Source organism: Hevea brasiliensis, chromosome 17, assembly GCF_030052815.1.
Source record: "Hevea brasiliensis isolate MT/VB/25A 57/8 chromosome 17, ASM3005281v1, whole genome shotgun sequence".
In the NCBI taxonomy this organism is placed as follows: domain Eukaryota; kingdom Viridiplantae; phylum Streptophyta; class Magnoliopsida; order Malpighiales; family Euphorbiaceae; genus Hevea; species Hevea brasiliensis.
The window spans coordinates 50,242,286-50,256,882 of NC_079509.1; the positions used below are offsets into that span (position 1 = coordinate 50,242,286).

Below are 14,597 nucleotides of genomic sequence, written 5' to 3' on the forward strand. Positions count from 1 at the left end.
AGCTTCTAACCTCAGTTGTATTCCTGGGAGGCTTCCATTCCATCACTGCTTCTATTTTCTTGGGATCCACCCTAATCCCATCAGCTGACACTATGTGTCCAAGGAATGCAATCTCATTCAACCAAAAGTCAAACTTGGACAACTTAGCATACAGCTTCTTTTCTCTCAGGGTTTGCAGAACAATCCTCAAATGTTCATCATGTTCTTCCCTGGTCTTGGAATACACCAAAATATCATCAATAAAGACCACTACGAACCGATCTAAGTGTGAGTGGAAGATACGGTTCATAAGGTCCATGAATGCTGCTGGTGCATTTGTTAGGCCAAAGGGCATCACTAGAAACTCATAATGCCCATATCGGGTCCTGAATGCAGTCTTTGGCACATCTGCATCCTTCACCCTCAACTGATGATACCCTGATCTGAGATCAATCTTAGAAAATACTCCTGCTCCCTTCAACTGATCAAACAGATCATCAATTCTAGGCAACGGATATTTGTTCTTCACAGTCACTTTATTCAATCAGTAATCGTTGCATAGACTCAAAGTCCCATACTTCTTTTTCACAAAACTAAATCGAGCTCCCCATGGTGACACACTGGGGCGTATGAACCCCTTATCAATTAACTCTTGCAACTGAGTTTTCAACTCCCTCAATTCAGTGGGTGCCATCCTATAAGGAGCAATAGAAATGGGTGCTGTACTCGGCAGTGTCTCAATAGCAAATTCAACTTCCCTTTCTGGTGGCAAACCAGGCAACTCTTCAGGGAACATATCTGGAAAGTCTCTTACTGTGGGTATATCACTCAGGTTTGGCTTAGCCTGCCTAGTATCCACCACATGTGCTAGGCAGGCTTCACAGCCTTTTCTCATCATTCTTCTTGTAACTGTGGCTGAGATGACATTGGACAAGAAATCTATCCTTTCCCCCACAACTGTGATCTCATTACCCTCAGAAGTTTTCAAAGAAATTCTCTTCAATTTGCAATCAACCATTGCCTGATGACGTGACAACCAGTCCATTCCCAAAATCACGTCAAACTCATGGAAAGGCAACTCAATCAGGTCTGCCAAGAATTCATACCCCTGAATCCTTAACGGGCAACCCTTGTATACTTTGTTCACCACTACACTATGGCCCAATGGATTAGTGACCAGAATGTCTTGGTCACTCTCCCCTTCTAGTATCCCCCTTTCTACGGGTAGGTTGATGCAGATGTATGAATGAGTGGATCCTGGATCCACCAATGCATGCACAGGAGTATTGTAGAGGAAGAACATACCCCTGATGACGTTTGGGGCATCTTGCTCTTCCTGAGCTCTCATGGTATAAGCTCTGGCAGGTGGTCTGTTATCAGGTCTCTCTGCTGGCTCAGATGCAGGCCTCTGAGATGATCCCACTGCCTCAGATTTGCCAGATTTCCTACCCCTTTGTGGGGCAGGAGCAGGTCCGTCTGCTTGTGTTGGAGCAGCTGTAGTAGTTCTGCGTGGACAGTTCTTCAACTGATGCTCTGTTGACCCACACCTTAAGCACCGCCACTCTCCAACACTCCCTTTATGCCATTTGAAAGCAGTGTGGACATGCGAGAAGATCGGGCTGGTCCTGAACCCCATCCTCGAGAGCGCCCACCGATGGTGTGGGTGACCTCTCCTAGGGGTAAAGCGTGGCCCTGGGCCCCGACCACGACCTTGTGGTTGACTGAACTCAGGTGTGGACCCTTGAACTTCTTCCCAAATGCAGAGATGAACTAGACCGACTGGGCCCCTCTTCTCTCTCTCTCTTCAGTCCGCTCACTTATTCTTACTTTTTCAACTTTTATTGCAGCTTCCACTAACTTGGTGAAGTCGGTAATTCCCAAGGCAGTGATCATGATCTTTATATTGTCATTCAATCCCTCTTCAAATCTCTTACATCTTTCAGCTTCGTTAGGGACTATCTCCCTTCCGTAGCGGCTCAATCTGACAAATTCCTTCTCATACTCGCCACCGACACTGTCTCGCTCAGTTAATGAACTCTCTTCTTCTCTCTTCTAGGTATACACTACCCACATATTTCTTCTTAAATTCGGAGAGGAAGAAGTCCCAAGTTACTATTTCTAGTCAGATTCACTAGACACAGATCCCACCATTCATATGCATCGTCTTGCAAAGGGGATACAGAGATTCCAAGTTTTGCCCTCGAGTGCAAAGTGGAGTTGTTTTAAAACTCACTGCTCTGCTCAACCAATTTTGTTTTGCTACCGCAATAATCATCTTCTCTCTTGCCAAAGAAGTCTACTGCTCCAAACTTTCTCAATTTTTCCAGGTGTGATTTTGGTTGTGGAGGTGGTGGTGGTGGTGGCATTACTCCAGCTATTTGTTTGAAAAATTCAGCCATTTGCTGGAACATGGCCTGTGGAGGCTGAGCAGGCTTTGCTTGAGCTGGCGGAGCAGGTTCTCCCATACCTCCAGCCTCATTTCCGCAGTGGAGCATGACTCTCCACTTCCTCCTCAACTGCCCTCTGAGATGTAGGGTCCATATCCTATTCAAAATAACAAAGACAAACAAATCTGTATTAGTGTCACCTCGACTCTTACAAATGCAATGCATGGTATGGACTCAGTCTAGGCCCAGAAACGCCTAAACCGTGCTCTGATACCACTAAATGTGACACCCCTTACCCGTGTACAGCATATCCGAGTAAGCAATGTCACACGGTGTACCTGCACACTCTATTTTACCTTAATTAATTTTTATCATGGTTTTGAATATAACTTGTGAAATATAATATATTTGAGCCATTTATCGAAATTATAATTTATTTGAGGTTCCGAAAATTTTATAGAAAATCCGGCAGAGTACCGGCTAAAAATGGAGAAAACAGTTCTTCGGAACCTGTGAAAAACACTTCCAAAATCATTTTCAAACAATCCCAACTCCATTTTATCAACAAAGTCTCAATATGATTTTCAACAACCTTTCCATTACTCAAACATTCATTTCTCATGATACTCATATACAAGCAATAAATAAATACTCAAACTTTACATTCATAACCACAATTTTCATTATTTACATGAAAATCAAAATACATTACATAAGTTCAATTACATATGAGAAAATAAAAATTAGTTACAAAATACCAAAATGAAACCTAGTGTCCTACCAATGCACTGTGGATGGTGAGGTGACACGGACACTATGCAGAGTCAGGATGGTCTCACCCATCATGGTCTACTGGGCTCTCAATCAGTATCTCCAGAACCTACGCGTGGCAAAAGCAACGCGCTAAGCAATAATGCTTAGTGGTGCAATAATAAAATAAAAGGAAACAGCATAAAATAAATATGTATTGAATGTATCGATGTTTTACTGGTTTTGTACTTGTTATAATCATTTATTTCGTTAACTTTATCCACTTTCATTCTTTTGGTTGCCCAAGTAACCTATACTGAACGATCGATCAATAAACGTAAACCGCACTGGGTATCAAGTACCTCGGGCCGTCACACCATCGGTCACATATATATCTCCCGGTGTGCAATAGAACAGCTAACAAGCTGTAAATAATATTAGGCACGAGGCCAAGTCTCAACACAATGTCGAAATGGCTAAAAGCCATAAAATCACAGAATGGCATAATGTCATGTGCAGTACTGCTAACTGAACCTATTGGCATGCCAAACTATCCAAACCAATCTTGTTAGGTATACTAGGGCACTTGATACTTTTGAATTCTTCAATTTTTGAGTTTCAAGTTTTGGTGTCACTATTCACTTTATTGGTCAACAAAAATGTTGACTTTTGGATAGAAAATAGGTACATTGGTTTTGACACTCCCAACATACCACATTTTGCATTCAAAACTTGTTGGCATTAATCACCAATACCATTTCTAAGCTTAAACCAAGGGAGCAGAATTTTTTAGTTTTTGTACCTAAACTTCACTGTTCCATTAATGACTGTTACAGTGGGAATTTGAAGAAATGGTAAACATTAAAGTTGTTTCTTATTTTGTCTAGTTGAATTTCCTTTTTTGAATTACTACATTTGGAGTTTTGTAGCTCCAGTTATGGTTCAAAAACCACAGCTGGCCGGATTGCAAAACTGCAGAATTGACCATATCTACAGTGCAGTGAACAGTGACTGCCACTGCCTTGTTGGATAGGTTCTGCTCATAATTTGGGGTAGGTTTCTTCATGAAAGTTGTTTGTCTATATCTTATCTTGTTGCTGTAAAAATTTCAGGTCAATTGGCCCATTCTACAATGAGTTATGGCCAAATGAACAATTACTGTTCATTTGGTCATTCTGCAGATTCTGGTTGCAGGGTATCCGGATTGGGGCCAATTTTTGGTCCACTTGCTTTGGTCTTTTGGGCATGGTTTCTTCAGCAAAATTGTGCCATTATATGTCTAGTTTCATGTCCAATTGGCCAAACACCAATTGAACCTACACAGCCAAAGTTATGGCTGTCCAAGTGGGCTGGAATCACAGCCTCACCTGCTGCCCTCACTAGGCAGCATACCAATTCAGGTTATAACACTCTAATGCACTTCAAATTATGGTCAACTCACCTCAAATGGTCACTAATTGACCATTAGAATGTTCACTCATCATTTCATAAGCAAAGTCTAAGTTTCACTCCAAAAACCCTAATTTCCCATTTCATTTCACCCATACACCTTAGTTAAACACTTTCATTCATTACATATATGTATATACACTTTAAACACCCTCTCTAATCCACTCTAAGCCCATCTGAACAATCAACATCATAATCCTCACTAGGCTGCCAAATTCCATGGGATACATATACCTAAGTTTTACTTCATTTAAGTTACATTTTCATACTCATTTTAAGTCCCTAACATGGAATAAGAGAGATTTATACATAAATAAGCACTAACCTCTTGTAGGGTAGAATTTTTCAAGCTTAAACTTCACTTTCTTTCCTTTTCTAGGCTGCCAAACACTTTCCCAAGAGGTATGGACAAGTTTTAATGAAAGGTGTCTAGGGTTTAGTAGTGGAAATTCATGGGAAAATGGAAGTGATGCAAGAAATTTTTATGGAGGGCTATGGAAGAGAGGTCACGGCTTGAGGAAGAAGAGGAAGAAGACCATAATTTTTTTGGTCTATTTTGACTCTTTTAAGTGATTTAAGAAAGCTTGTTGAATGGTGATTGGTTGGGAACTTTTAAATGACCTCTTAATGATATCATTATTTGCATTATTTTGATTTTTCTTTTCTTTTCTTTTCTACTAACTTTAAATTAGTTTTTCATCAACATTAATTCATATTTTATGTCATAATAATTATTTACTCAACTGGACAAGTCGGCCAAAAATCACCTCTGAAGGCGAAATGACCAAAATGCCCTCCGTTAACGGGTCAAAATTGTCTGTACCGATTGAAAAATTTTTCTAAATATTTTCTTGGCATTCTAATGCCATAGGAACCTCAATGACCCTTCTCTGGAGTCCCAAAAATTATTTTATGAATTTTTCCCCGGGTCTAGGGCTCCTAGTTGCGAGAACCGCAACTTCCCTCTGGGTTACCCATCGTTTGGGCACCGGCTCATTTAACTTAGTTGTATTTTATTTCTAAAATTTTTACTAAATTTTTCTTATTAATATTTGAGTTAATTATGGTCCCTCACTTTAATTTAAATATTTTTCCGGACGTTCTAGCTGTCCGGACCGGCACTGGTTACTGGAACAGTAGAATGTACGGAGTTGCTACCGGGAGGGTGTTACAGTGTAACTGTACTATGGAATCCTTAGAGCATCTCTTATTCTTTTGTAACCATGCTTGGGCATCTTGGTTTGGTTCTAGATTGGGTTTCTATCCAAGCTCTTCTAGTTTTATATTTTTTAAGGAGTGGTTGTAGAACTTATATCTTTCAGTCTCCCATAAGGATCAATGTGAAATTCAGTTAGCATGCCTGCTAAGTTAGCATATTTGGAAATCAAGGAATAAGGCTATCTTTGAAGGAGTTGAACCGAATCCTCATATGACTATTTCTAAGGCTCAGAATGAACTTGAAGAGATGCAATCAATAGGAGCTCTACAAATACATTCTCTGCCTGCTGTTTTTTCTCCATAAAGGCCTCCTTCTTACATATGGTCTCCCCCATCTAATGGAGTGCTGAAATTCAATGTCGATGCCTCCTTTGACTACCAGTCTTTCGCAGCTGGTTTAGGAGTTGTTGTTCGAAACTCACAGGGTCAACTAGTGGATGGATGTTCAAGATCTTTCTTAAGCTCTTCTCCTCTTACTGCGGAATGCTTAGCAGTTAAAGAAGCGATCTGCATGGCTATTTCCAGGGGTTATACTCCTTGTGTTATTGAATCTGATTCCTTTCAGACTGTTTAGCTTACTTCTTTTCAAGTGGCTCCTCCATGGGCTCTTAAAGCTTTCATTCGTGACATTAGAATGTATTTGTCTCTTTATCTTTCATTAAGTATTGTGTTTAGTCCTAAATGTTCTAATAGATGTGCAGACTGGGTAGCAAATGCAGCTAGAACTTTGTCATTAGAGGCAGGATGGGTAACAAATCCTTCAGCCCAGTTGCTCTCTTTTATAAGTTTGGATAGGGCTATTCTTTCTGATTCATGAATGAAAATCATTTCTGATTAAAAAAAACAAATTGTTGTTATGATATATTTTCAAGTATAATATTTCATTTATTCATAAACTTTATAATATTATATCTATTTCTTTTCTCAACATTGCGTCTTGAGGGACCTATTGAATAAGAGGATCATATCCATTGGAAAAGCACATATTAGTCCCTACAAAATTGATATTTATATATAACTTCCCAACGTCATTAGTCTCCAATGTCTGCTCATGCTTTTAACTTTTTAACACTTTATCACTCCACTGCCCTCCCCTCCTCCTCCTCCTCTTCCTTCTCCTCCTCCTCATTTGCTGTAGTGGCTCCTCATTCACTTTAATGCTTTATCATGATGGTGCTTAAATATGTACAGAAGGGATCTATGTGGTGGTCCACTGGAGATAAATGCTACAGATTTCGCTAGCGACGGTGACCATAGTAGGAATCTGTTGAAATTAGACAAGGCCGCTTTGTCCAGGCCTTTGGATGAGAATCCGCAGAGCTGGCTTATTGGTCCAGCTGAGTAGAAGACGACGAAGAAGTACATTGATCTTGGTTGTATCCTCGTCAGCCGCAAGATATGTGTCTGGACTATTGGCACTCTTCTTTTCTCCCGCTTTTTAGCTGGCTTCATTACTCTCATGGTCAATACTGTGCCTCACCACCACCATTCTAAGTTTTTGCCGAATAATTACACTCTTGCACTTCATAAGGCACTCATGTTCTTCAATGCTCAACAATGTAATTTACTTTCCCTTAATTTGATATAATATTTGATTCTCAGCAGATCTCATCTGGGAAGCTCCTGAAGCATAATAACGTGCCATAGAGAGGGAATTCTTGCTTGAATGATGGGAAATCGGCAATAGGATCTATTTTTAAAGGTCTGGCTGGTGGATATTATGATGGTGGAGATGCTATCAAGTTCAATTTTCCTGCATCTTTTGCTATGTTGATGTTGAGCTGGAGCGTTATTGAGTATCGTGCTAAGTATGAAGCAGCTGGGGAGCTCAGTCATGTCAAAGATATTATTAAGTGGGGAACTGATTACTTTCTCAAGACTTTCAACCACACTAAGGATACCATCAACACATTGCTGCACAAGTGATTCTATGCTTGCACTTAAAGATTGTTAGAATTATGACTCAAAATCCTAGTGAAATTTGGAGAGACTTTTTTCAAAATTTAAGATATTATATATAGGATAGAGGAATATTTTATTTTTAATATAATAGTAAACTTTTAGTTATTCCTAAATTGAGTGAGACTCCTAATCAGATTAGGATTGAGGGAATTAACACTATAAATAGGAGAATGGTAGAAAAGGTTATTTGGCTTTCAGCTCATGAAATGAGGCTGTCGCTCATTGTAGAGAGGAACTTTGCCAATTACTGAGAATTTGACTCTGCTCATTGATGAGGGGCTCTTGCCCATTACAGTCCCATAGAGGGAAAGAGGCTTCAATTTAAAGTGGAGAAAAGGCATAAAATTTAAGAGAGAGTAATTCTTGTCCATTGGTGAGAGGGCTCTTGCCCATATAGTTGAAGACACATTTTGTAGTGTAGCAGTTAAAATAGTAAATATATTAGGTTATATCTAGAAGAGACTAAGAGAGACTAACTAATATATTTACTATAAGCAGTTTGATGTAATATGGGTTTTCTTGGGTGTAATTAGGTTTATGGGTAGTATAGTTTGAGCTTGTAATGATAATTTATTATTGAAAATAGTGGAACATGGCATGCCCGTAGATGTAACCCTATGTTGAGAGGGTGAACCACATAAATATTAGTGTTTTGTATGTTTATTCTATTTCTTTGTAGTTTACACGCTTCTGCGATGCACAACAAATTGGTATCAGAGCATGGGATGATCTTAGTGAGCTTGGTTGAAGCTGCTATGAGATGTGGAAAGTCGCACATGCAACAATGATGATGGTGGAGAATTGAATTTAAGGTGGAGCTCTTGATGCAAAATCAAGAAAGTTGATAACGCGAAGATTTTTTGAAGAAAGAAGCAAGTTACACCCAAGATGAAGATTGGAGAGATTGATGGTTTGAAGGGTTCAAGCTCAAGCATGGAGATGTGATGATTGAAGGCATCCAAGAATTTGAGATATGTAATAGTTTATGGATTTTGAGTCAAGGTAGAGATTGTTAGAATTATGACTCAAAATCCTAGTGGAATTTGGAGAGAACTTTTCCTAATTTGAGTGTGATAAATATTCCTCAATATGATAGAGAGATATTTTCTATATAAAGTAGAACTCTTATTTTAGTATTATTCTTAAATTGAGTGAGACTCCTAATCATATTAGGATTGGGGGAATTAACACTATAAATATAAAAATGGTAGAAAAAATTATTTGGCTTTCAGCTTATGGAGTGAGGCTGTCGCTCATTGTAGAGATGGGCTTTGCCAATTGCTAAGAATTTGGCTCTGCCCATTGATGAAGAGCTCCTACCCATTGCAGTCCCATAGAGGGAAAGAGACTTCGGCTTAAAGTAGAGAAAGGGTATAGAATTTAAGAGAGAGTAATTCTTGTACATTAGTGAGAGAGCTCTCGCTCATATAGTTGAAGACACCCTTTGTAGTGTAGCAGTTAAAATAGTAAATACATTGGGTTATATCTAGAGGAGACTAAGAGGGACTAACTAATATATTTACTATGAGCAGTTTGATGTAATATGGGTTCTCTTGGTGTAATTGAGTTTATGGATGGTATAGCTTGAGCTTGTAGTGATGATTTATTATTGAAAATAGTGCAAGATCGTATGCCCGTAAATATTGTCCTATGTTGAGAGGGTGAACCACATAAATATTGGTATTTTGTGTATTTGTTTTATTTCTTTACAGTTTACACGCTTTCGCGATGCACAACATAGATCGTATTATCTTCCGAGTAGATAGTGTCATCCATGATCTATCCAATCTTACTATATCTATATAATAATAAATATTATAAAGCTGGGCACTGTAATAAGGGCACAACATGTTGTCACGTGGAGTTCTGCTATTCCTCAAATTGCTTCACATATTACAGCCGTTTTGCACCACAATATGACAGTATTCTCAACATCTTAACACAATAAATTTTTAGATACAATGACTTCTCTTTTAGGCTTCCAGCTTATTCAAAATAATACATTCATTATATTATAACAAATGCTTCTTTATTGCTATGGAAATATTTTATGGTTGCATGTAAATCCACTTTATATCAAATTTTATGATCACTTCCATATCCATATGATGCAAATATTTTCAAACCCGTTGCTCAAGTTTCATCTATTGCTTAATATATTCAACAAATCAAGGTTAGCTTTCACTGCCCTCTATCTTAACTCTCTGGTGTATTTAGTAGCTAGGTATGTTCGAGAAAATAGATTAAAATTTGGGTTGCTTTTTCTTTTTTTTTTTTCCATGTGTGAGATAATTCTAGGACTAATCTTAATTAGACTAATAACTCAATAATCGAGTTCATAATCTTACTGTATTGTCATTTTATAAATGTAAATTCAAGTGTGATTAATTGTTCATATAAACCAATCTTTTTAGATAGTGGATGGCATAGTAATTGATTTTTGTTATGTGTAGGAGCTTTAAGTTTAAATGTCAATTTGGGTTACATGGTTAAACTATGTTATGCTAAAAATTTGCATTTGCTTATTATTTGCTTCTACAAATGCAATTCCCCCACCCCTTTTTTCTCTTCAAAAGTTCTAGGCCTTTTTATTTTGGATAAATCATTTGAATTCAACCCTTTTAGAATTATTAAATAGGATTATAATGCTTCTCTTTCCAAATCTCATTAGTTTCTTCTCTGATTTCTACTTCCCAAGTTCTGCATTTACATCATTTGCAGTTTATTTAGTACAAAATTTTATAGTGCTATGTTACATCTCAATGAGATGTTTCAAAATTTCAGTTTTTTTTTAATAATTAAAATCCTGTAAATACTGCACTAAGAGACTTGGTTGATCTTGTTCATCTTTACATTTATCTGGAGAATTATTTCTCTTTTTCAGAATGAGTTACTTAAAAGTAATTTTGCTAATGGATCTTCAGAATGAAATAAGAATTTTCATTGTATTTTCTGTTTGTGTGAGCTAAGAATTTTGTCTTGGAGTGACAAGAAAATTACAAGAATTTGATCTGTCTCATAATAATTTTTCTGGTGAGATTCTAAATACTTAAATAAATGTGCATTGGAATATGTCAATTTATATGTTAATAATTCTGATGCTGATGTTCCCATCAAAGGAGCTTTGGCAGATGTTAGTGCAATATCAATTGCAAGACACTGATTCCATTATATGTGTGGCTGTGATATTGCTTACAGTTGCTGCAATCCCATGCACAATCCCATGCACAGAACATGTTTGATTGATGACTTCAGTTGCATGCATGGCACATGTTTGATGAAAAGCTAATTGTCGTTGCCATTTTGACTATGTAAATTTTGACATTATTCATGTCCATTCTCAAACCTTTAATTCTGAAAAGGGGATAGTGAACTATAATGAAATAATGACTTGCTCTACTTTCTCTTCTCTGTGCAGCAAAAAATTGATTAATAGCCACATGGTGTTGTAGCTACAGATGCTCTCTATGGTCACTTTTATGAGGAAAATTGCATGTCAGAGGCTGTCCTTCCATATTCAGATAAAATTTCGAGATGAGTTATGCATTTCACTATATTTTCAATATGTGTCAGAGTTAAAATTTTTATTTTGGATTAACAGGAAAACTATTTATTTAAGAATTATAGTGAGTTGAAACTTCTAACTTATTTATTTGGTACCCAATTTGATAGCCTTATTAATTTGACATGTTAGACTTGTTTTAGTTTTATGCCTCCAAACATAGAAAACTATTAAATCATAGGATTAACAAGTCTATATTACAAATAAATATTATTCTCAACTGGTATAGTGGTATTACAGTGAGGAATTTATTCTCATTATTCAAATATATACATTTCTATTTTACAAGGATGTGTTTCAACCAATTGTTATCTTTTCATGTTAAATTGCTAAAGTCTGTATGAAGTGGTGGGAAACAAAAAAGAGCTTCAATTGATACAACACATTACCAAACGTATATATATTTTATACAATAACAGTTTGGAAAATTACAAAAATCCACGCAATTTTCGGGCAAATGTCTAGTGACTTCTTAATTTCCCTTGATGCTTGATTTCACAATGGAAATACTATATCTGTTAATCTGCTTAGAATTATTGTTTTTGTTATCTTGTATCTTTGAAGGGATTTTTGAGTCTGATATGTAAATTTCTCTGGCTTATTGACAGGTTGGTGTAGGAGATGCTTCTGAAGGCAGTTCATCTCCTAATGATCTTTATTGTTGGATGCGCCGTGAGGACATTGATTACCCACAGGCTGTTACTGAATGCCATAGTTGTTCCAATCTTGCTGCCGTAGCTTCTGCATCCATTGTTTTCAAAGATAACAAAACGTACTCGCAGAAACTTGTCCATGGTGCTAAAACCCTCTTTGTATTTGCAAGGGTACAGCGAGGTAGACATAGTGCAGGTGGTGGTACAGACGCTTCCATTTTTTGTACTTCAACTAGCTACTGGGATGAGTTTATGTGGGGTGGGGCTTGGCTCTACTATGCTACTGGGAATTCTTCTTATCTTCAGTTTGCTACTACTCCTGGTTTGGCCAAGCATGCTGGTGCTTTCTGGGGAGGGCCATACTATGGTGTGCTTAGCTGGGATAACAAGCTCACTGTTGCTCAGGTCTGTTATTGAAGTTTCCAATTACCCTGTTTTTATCTATATAATCTAACTTTACAAATTATATATATTTTTGGCAGTTTTTTAGCCTTTCCATGTCCATCTACTATCTTTCTATTTTCATGAGATGCATAATATGTCATCTTGTTTTATCGTATACACATACAAAGTGTCTTTAGAATTATCTGTAAAAAGACAGTTACAGTTTCATTTGGTTTTTGTTTGATATTTGAGCCTTGATGAAATTGTTGGTTTTTGTTTAATTGCTCCTATTGCTCTGAATGTACCGAAATCTACTTCCAAATTTTTTTTCCAGAAAGCAAAATGTCATTGGGGCTTTTATGTGCCTCGTTTTTAAGAAAAATTCTAAGAATTTAAGGTTCCCTTTACTTAGATCAACTTGTAAATCTCTCTTTCTCTCTCTTGTTATGATGCCACAGCTTGTGTATTTTGGAACTTAATCACCTGCCACCTGACATATGAAATTATTTCCACATTTTGTTATGATGGCAATGTTTCTTTTCCATTTAGATGCATTTTTATTTTTCAGTTTACATGTCAATAAATTAACTTGGATGTGTAGTCTTGGATTATGTTCAACTCATATCAAACTTGCCTAATTCATGATTTATGAACTGAGAAATTTTCTGCAGATATCATGTCTGTTATAATTTGTCATTATGTAACTAGGTGCTTTTGAGTCGTCTGAGACTGTTCTTAAGCCCTGGATATCCATATGAAGAAATATTAAGGAAATTTCACAACCAGACCAATATAATCATGTGTTCTTACCTACCAAATTTTACAAGCTTTAACAGAACCAAAGGCAAACCATCTCTTATTTGGCTGGCCTGCCCATGTTCATATTCATAAGTCTACCTTTTGGATCTCAGTGTATTTTTTTGACAATGTCGTGCAGGAGGATTGATCCACCTAAACGATGGAGCACCTCAGCCACTTCAGTATGTTGTCAACGCAGCATTCCTTGCCACCCTATTTAGTGATTAACTCGAAGCTGCAGATACACCTGGATGGTACAGTAGGCCAAATTTCTACTCAAACTGATGTGTTGCGTGAATTTGCCAAAACCCAGGTATGTCATCTGTGTTTATCATTACTAAGGTGGTCTACAATGGAACTTGTCAAGAGTTGATGGTCAATAACTTCATTATTTGTTCTTCTGCTTTGGCAGATTGATTACATCTTGGGCAAAAATCCACAGAAAACGAGCTATGTTGGAGGTTTTGGTAATCATTACTAAAAGCATGTCCATCACAGAGGTGCATCCATCCCTACGAACAAGATCAAGTACAGCTGTAAAGGAGAATGGAAGTGGAGGGACTCCTCAAAGCCTAACCCAAATACACTTATTGGAGGTATGGTTGGTGGCCCTGACAAGCATGATAGTTTCCATGATGTTCGATCCAACTCCTATCACACAGAACCAACTCTTGCTGGCAATGCAGGTCTAGTTGAAGCAATTGTCCTTTGTCAGGTGACAGGACTACTGGGATTGACAAAACCACCATTTTCTCAGCTGTTCCTCCAATGTTTCCCAGCCCACCACCACCTCCGGCACGTTGGAAACCATAAGCTGCCCGTATTTTTTAGTTAAAGCATGTCTTATGCGACTTATGGAAGAGGATTTTGCTGCAGTAGATCTTGAAATTTTCAATCCTTAAGAAATGATAGTGCTATCAAGCAAAAGAAGAGATGAAGATGATTGTATGTTGAAGCAGAGCTATCAGTTAGCTTAGCTAGTTAGCTGCTTGTGATATCATTTAAACTAGTTGGCTAGTTTAGATAGTTTGTTTAGTTGCCAGCTGTTCCCACTAATCTATTCTCTTCTTTCTTCCTCTTGTATATAAACAGAAGCAGTTATTCTAGTGAATGAGAAGCTCATTTCATCCAGCTCATCTTTGTAATATTGTATCAGAGCACATGATCTAGATCTAGATCTATAGAGTTGTTTTTATCTTCTTTCTTGAGGTTCTTTCTGTTTGTCAATGGCATCATCATCTTTAATGAGTAATTCTTACGTAAATCTTACCTACACCCAGGTGTATATACCCAATCAATCAATAACTATCATTTTGATTAAAATCATGGTAGGTCCGACTTCAAAATACACGTATATAGTTTTCTATTGATTGGGTGTTTATACACCCTGGTGTAAGTAAGAAATTTTCATCTTTTACTACTACAACAACTTTAGCTTTGTATTCGTCTAATCAT

The 14,597-nt window shown here is 37.4% G+C and overlaps 1 pseudogene; it reads left to right on the forward strand.

The window, feature by feature from the left end:
• The first annotated feature begins 6,882 nt into the window (after window positions 1–6,882).
• LOC110666493 (endoglucanase 25-like) lies at window positions 6,883–14,276 on the forward strand (annotated as a pseudogene).
• The last annotated feature ends 321 nt before the right edge of the window (window positions 14,277–14,597 follow it).